Here is a 6,548-nt window from a genome sequence, read left to right as displayed (position 1 = left end):
TGAATTACACCCCAGCACCCTTGATGAAATTGGTATTGTTTGAAATGTTACCTGATGAAATAAAATTGGAATCAGAATTCTGGAGAGTTGACTCAAGTCTCACTAGTTAACAAATAAGATCTATAATTCTGCAGAGAGTAAACCATAGAATTCTTGTCACCTAAATTCCTCCAGAGGTCTGTGGTTTAGTTTTAATCTCATTCTTCTGTGTCTAAAGTCCCTCCTCTCAAGAACCTTTAGCCTGAATCCACAAACTCCCCAATTCCTGTTTTTTTGGCTTAAATCCAACTCTGATAAACAGGCCTGGGCCTGTTTTATTGCACTCTTATGTAATTTTGAGGTTCTATCATCACCTTGAAATCTCTCCCAGACACTCACCTCCTCTTCCTTCCCACTTCAGGAGCAGGTCCAGGTTGCTTATTAATTACATTCCTGAGCCTCGGTAGTGGCGAATGCAGTTTGGGAAGGTAGGCTGGCTGTGCAAGCATGTGACTTGCTTCTCTCACAGAGAAGAATACCTGACTGAGGAGGTCAGTGAGCTCAGGTAGTTTCAGTAATGATCAAAAGTGCCAAGGTCAAAGATTTTCACTCTGGCTCAGTGGGTGGAGATTCCATGTCCTTAATGCCACCTGGCCCTTTCCCTGGTACCCACAGCGAGTGCCCAGGCAAAAGGCTCAGAGCCACCCATTTCTGCTCCTGAGAAAAATACCCAGAGCTCACATGCTGATTACTGATGGTGACTAAAGAATGTCCACTTTTTAAATGAAAGACAGTAGGCTTCTGTGTGCACATAACTATAGACATCCTTTTGTTTTTCTATACTCCACCCCTCTAAAGTAGTGCTGTGCTGTCTTCTGCATTGACTTCGTGAGTGTAGGCTGTGAGCTGTCTCAGGTTCACCCACAGTCAAAACTCTGCTCTCGTTTCCCCTCTTCCCAGTTCCTGGCGGATCTTTTCACCGCCCCACTCATTACACGGTTGATGCAACTGCACTCTCGTCTGCAGTCAATGTTCCTCCTCTGTGCCTGCATTCCCTGTCCAGCTCGGTCACTTCAGCAGCTGTGTGATCTTGGACAAGCCCCTTGACCTTGCTGAGCCTCGTTTTCACATCCATAAAAGGATTATGATGACACTTCTTCCTTCCTACCTCCCAGGATTGCTGTGAAGAGCAAATATGCCAGAATATAGTGTAAACCCCCAACCTTGTACAAATGGGAGCTGTTACTGTTGCCAGGAGCTAGAATCTCCTTGACAATGGGAACCAGGTCTCACTACTTAATAGTTGTATCCTTACTGCCTTGCCCGGCCTGGAACAGGAGATGCTGTCAGTGAGATGGGAAAGAAGGGGGAAACAGAGGGAAAGGACAACTTTTGTCAGTTTTTATATCTTATTTTCCTAATTATCATTCTCTCCCTTAATATATAACTATAGCTTATGAAAGATGGATTTTTTTTTTTTGAAAAAAATATTTGGCATTGGGCAGCAAGATGGTTTTTTTTTTTCCTCCAAAATCTTCCTCTACACCTCTCTCTTCCTCAGATAGCTTGGTACTGATATTGGAATTCATTCTGATCACTTGATTTTATGGTCATGAGAAAATTAAATTATTTAAATGTAGGATAAGATCAGAAACCAAATGCCTCATTTGACAGGTGAGGTCAGCCACAGAGGTACGTGAAACCACCAAGGGCTTCAGTTGTGGCAGAACCAGAATTCATCTTTGGCTCTTCCTCCAGGCTGCCCCTGAATTAATGAAGTGTCAGTGATCATTTTGCCTGCCTTTGAAGGGTATTTCAAAGACTGACTAGCGCTGGGCACGCGTGGTCAGTCGCTAAGTCGTGTCTGACTCGCTGCAGCCCCGTGGACGGTAGCCCACCAGGCTCTTCTTTTCACTGGATTTCCAAGGCAAGAATACTGGAGCAGCTTGTTATTTCCTCCTACAGGGGATCTTCCCGATCCAGGGATCAAACCTGCATCTTCTGTCTCCTACTTTGGCAGGCAGATTCTTTGCCACTATAAAGCTCTTTTCCGGATCAGTGTAAAGATTTTTATTCAGGAAGTTTCCCGAAAAACAGATTTGCTGCTGCTGGATCACCACAGCCTCTGCCTGTGGTCCACACTTGAGGAGTTTGTTTATGTATGTTGATCATTGGATCACAGAAAGAATAAAACTCTCTTCATAACTAGTTGCATACACATCGAGTTTTAACAACATTCTGTACTGCAAAGCTCAGAGTCTCGGGTGCGTGAGGGTTTGAGGGAACCCCCAGCTCATCTTTGTACCTTTGGGTTCCATCGTAGGGTACCTGTGTGCCTCGCCGTTTCTTCCACCAAAACTCTGTTTCTGGTGTGTCAGATAGCACTTTGGAGCCAGGCAGACCTGGGTTCGTATTCCAGCTCTGTAGTTTAGAGGCAGGATGGGTTTAGGCAAGTCCCTTAACCTCCAGGAACGTCAGTTTCCTCATCTATAAAACAGAGATGACAAGAGGGAGGGGACATATGTATACCTATGGCTGATTCATGTTGATGTATGGCAGAAACCAGCACAACATTGTAAAGCAATTATCCTCCAATTATAAATAAATGAATTAAAAAATCTACAGATAACATTGCCTACTTTGCTGATTTGGCTTATGGTATAGAGGCAATGCGTGTAAAGGTGGGAGAAGGTATTGAAGGAAGATAAAATGTTTGTTGCTTCAACTTTTCCATCAAGCCCAAGTTCCACCTATTAGTTGCATTAACTTAGCTTTTATCTTTTATAGCACACATACATACCTTTCAATAATAGTAGTAGTAAATATAAGGCATTTTGCTTTTCTATATGAAATCACATGCTTTCTTGTTGCCTTTCATCTGATTTTCCAGGACCAGGCAGAGAATTTTCAGAAAGCTTAGTGTATAATTTATCTCTCTTGGAAATTTTTTTCCTTCTCTTGGTTAAAAAAAAATTCAAAAAACCAAAACCCACCAAGTCAGACATCATTTCTAAATTTGAATCTCCTTTTTAAAAAACTGTGGTTCAGTGAGTTTAAAGAGAGGTTTCCCAGAAACAAATGTAGTGTATATTTTTCAACTCCACAAAGATTATGTCACAATTCCAAACGGCTATATATATATTTTTCCTAATAAGGCAAAAGCTTGGAGATAGTTTTCTTTCTTGCTTTTTGAATAGAGAAAACATTCCTTTTTTTAAAAAAAAAATCACTTTCTGGTTTTTTTGGAATAACACCTTAAAACACAAGTGGTACTTTGGTGGGGTTGGATCTACTATCAGTAAATATCAAATGGTACGCACTCGGTCGGGGCTTCCCTTGTAGCTCAGTTGGTAAAGAATCTGCCTGCAGTGCAGGAGACCTGGGTTCGATCCCTGGGTTGGGAAGATCTCCTGGAGAAGGAAATGGCAACCCACTCCAGTATCCTTGCCTGAAAAATCTCATGGACAGAGGAGCCTGGTGGGCTGCAGTCCATGGGGTCGCAAAGAGTCGGGCACGACTGAGCAACTAACAGGCACTCGGTCAGGTGGTGGAAAGAGAGAGGAACACAGTGTCTCTACCTCAGACGCCTAGGCTCCTCATAAGGGAGACTGATAAATAAGCAGGCAGTTGCTGTCTAATACAGAGTCCTGTGAGAAGACAGAGGAGAAGACTCTGACCCAACTGTGAGGGAGGGGCTAGACTTAGAGGAGGTGATACCTGCACTGTGGCTTGAAAGGTGTGTGTGTGTGTTAGTTGCTCAGTCGTGTCTGACTCTGTCATTCTGTGGACTGTAGCCCGCCAGGCTCCTCCGTCCATAGAGTTCCCCAGGCAAGACTACTGGAGTGGGTTGCCATTCCCTTCTCCAGGAGATCTTCCTGACCCAGGCATCAAACCCAGTCTCCTGCACTGCAGGCAGATTCTTTACCACCTGAACCACCTGGGAAGCCTTTGAAAGATGAGTTAGGAATCTAAGAAGCTGAGAAAGGGCGTTACAGACAGAGAGAGCTCTGTGTTCTAAAGGCACAGAAATGTTAGAGGTAAATTTAAGGAACATCAGGGTATGATGTTGGGGAAAATGGAGAGGAAGACAGGAGGCAGATCTGGAGAGGCCTGTACAACACTGAGGGGTTTGAATTTTAAGCAACAAGGAGGTGTTGAATGGACCTCTCAAGGAGCCTTACACCAGAAGGAGTACCTTGGACGTTAGAGTCGAGTATTTCACTTGGCAGATTTAGAAAGTGAGAACCGAGAATGGAAGTTCTCGTGGCCGCACAGTGGCTGTTAATGTACATCTTTGTATAGGCCCAGTGGTGCCTGGGAAGGAGGCTGGGGGGGAGCCTTCACAATGAAATTCCAGTGTTGACCTTGTGAAGGCAGATTCTCATAGGAACATTTGGCCAAGGATTTATCATGGGGACTGCAAGGTTTGGGCTAGTGACCCCAGCATGCCTTTTTGCATATTATGTCCTTTAAAGGAAAGGCCATCACTAGCTAGAAATGCTCTTTGGCTATTTTTAGGCTGTGTGGTAGGGGGAAATTAGTGGAATTCTTAAGGTCAGCTCCAGCTGTTTTTCTCCAAAAGACCAGCTGAATTTTTCATGAGATTTGCTCATTAGGGCTTTTACCCTTCAGTGAGGCATTGTACTGAGTCTGAGTCAGCCTGTCCTGGGAAATAAGGGATGAGAGTATGAGGGAAAGTAGACTAGAATTGGAACGGCTGCTACCCTTTTTAAAATGTTATGCACTAATTAACATTAAGTGCTAATTACTATCAAGTGCTGTCTTAGATACAGTTGGTTATTTCTCATACCTTCTCAATCACAGAGAAGATCTTTCTGGATTACAACAACTACCTTAAAGGATGGTTGGTTTTGAAGATTCAAGGATGTTCTTATATGTAAAGTCTGGCTTGATGCCTAGGTAGAGATAGTGGTGACTAATTACATGGTAATTACACTGAATAGCACCTTTCATTCAAGACTCTCATCTCAGAACACTGTGTAGATACCAAGTCAGATATTCTTTAAGAATCCTGTGAGGGGAATTTGCCTGTGGTTATTTGGCATCCACAATTACAACACTACCTCTCTGTTGTGTGTTAGGGACTCTCTGAAGGCAGGTGAAGCGAAAGCACTCTTCATTTCTTCTTGAGTGCTCCATGAATATTTTGTCCTATCCAGTCTTTGGGGTGTCTGTCTGGAGCTCATGCTGTGTTAGAAGGTGAATGGATAAGAGTAGCTGTACAGCAGTTTTCAACTCACAGACTGTCTTCCCACATGTGATCTCATTCACCCCTGTAGTGATTTCAGCAGGGGAGGTGGGCAGTGGTTAGTCTCAATTTTAGAAAGGAGGAAACGGAGACTCAGGTATGTGGTATGTTTTGGTCACCAAGGTAGTAAGTGGGTGACTCAATTTCAAACCAGATCTTATGACTTTAAATCTCTTATTCTTTGCTCTTCATGATGCTGCCAACTGGATTGAGAAATAAAGGGCCAGGTTTCTCATCTAGCATAAAAGTGGTTTAAGGAATGCCTTTAAGAAGAAGGTAACTCCACTGCATACCCAGCTAAGGAATGAAGGATCATGTCCAGTACGGGATTTCTAGACGTGATGGAGTAAAAGTGAACTTTGTCCCACTAGCTCTGGAATAACAGCTGTTCTCTGAGCTAGAACAAACACGGTGACATTAAAATAGCAATGTATAACTCATGCTTATGAAAACAATATTTTTTATTGTTGGTTGGGATGAACAGTAGTGGAGAGGCATTAACTAATGAGAGTAGATCTTCGAAAGTTTCCATCTTAAGAATTCTGTAACACTGATGATCAGAAGGTGAGCCAGTGTACTTCTCCCCTTCTCTCTGAAATGGAGAAAAATGAGGCCATCCTCACTATACACAGAACAGGAAGCCACAGTAGATGCTCCCAACACATCGGTGGCTCAATATTAAAAATCTGTTTAAAAAAACCACTGCATGCAAGGTACTGTGTGTCTACAAAAATGAAGTGGATATTTTAATAAACCCTCCCTTAAAGAATCTAGAGATGGGAATTGGGAGAATTCCCCGCGCTCACTGCTGCGGGCCCAGGTTTGCTCTCTAGGTGGGGAACTGAGATCCCACCAGCCGCTCTGCTGCATGGTCCAAAAGAGAAGGAACTTGGCATATAATGTATATAAGTTTCTGGAATGTTTATGTAACTATTGAATACTCAGTGTGTTAGGCACTTATATATGAGCTTAAATCTTCTCAACAACCTAGTGAGAAAAGTATGATGCCCATTTTACAGATGAGAAGCCTGAGACTCAGGGAAGCCAAGTAACTTGTACAAGAGCGTCACCTTGTACCCAGGTCTGTCTGACTCTAGAGCCTGTGCTCTTTCGTACTTCAGATGAGAGATGCATGGAGAAGAGCTGTGAGGGCTCAGTGAAAGAGGGAATTATGGCCAGTTTATGAAAGGCATATTTGTGAGGGGACGGGGGCTGCAGGGGCAGCTTCATGGATGAGGCGTCATTTAAGCTGGGACTTGAGTTTGGGTGTGTGGAGATATAAGGGAAAGATATTCAAGGT

At 43.4% G+C, this 6,548-nt stretch overlaps 1 protein-coding gene across 6 annotated transcripts in view; it reads left to right on the top strand.

Moving 5' to 3' along the window:
- Nucleotides 1-6,548, top strand: part of SYTL2 (synaptotagmin like 2) — a 129,841-nt gene that overhangs the window by 31,502 nt on the left and 91,791 nt on the right. The gene's annotated exons all lie outside the window — the stretch shown is intronic.

The sequence above is a fragment of the Giraffa tippelskirchi genome, chromosome 10 (genome assembly GCF_054371585.1).
Source record: "Giraffa tippelskirchi isolate mGirTip1 chromosome 10, T2T-mGirTip1v1.2.pri, whole genome shotgun sequence".
In the NCBI taxonomy this organism is placed as follows: Eukaryota; Metazoa; Chordata; class Mammalia; order Artiodactyla; family Giraffidae; genus Giraffa; species Giraffa tippelskirchi.
Note: the sequence above shows the minus strand (reverse complement) of the source record. Positions and strands in the feature narration are given on the sequence as shown.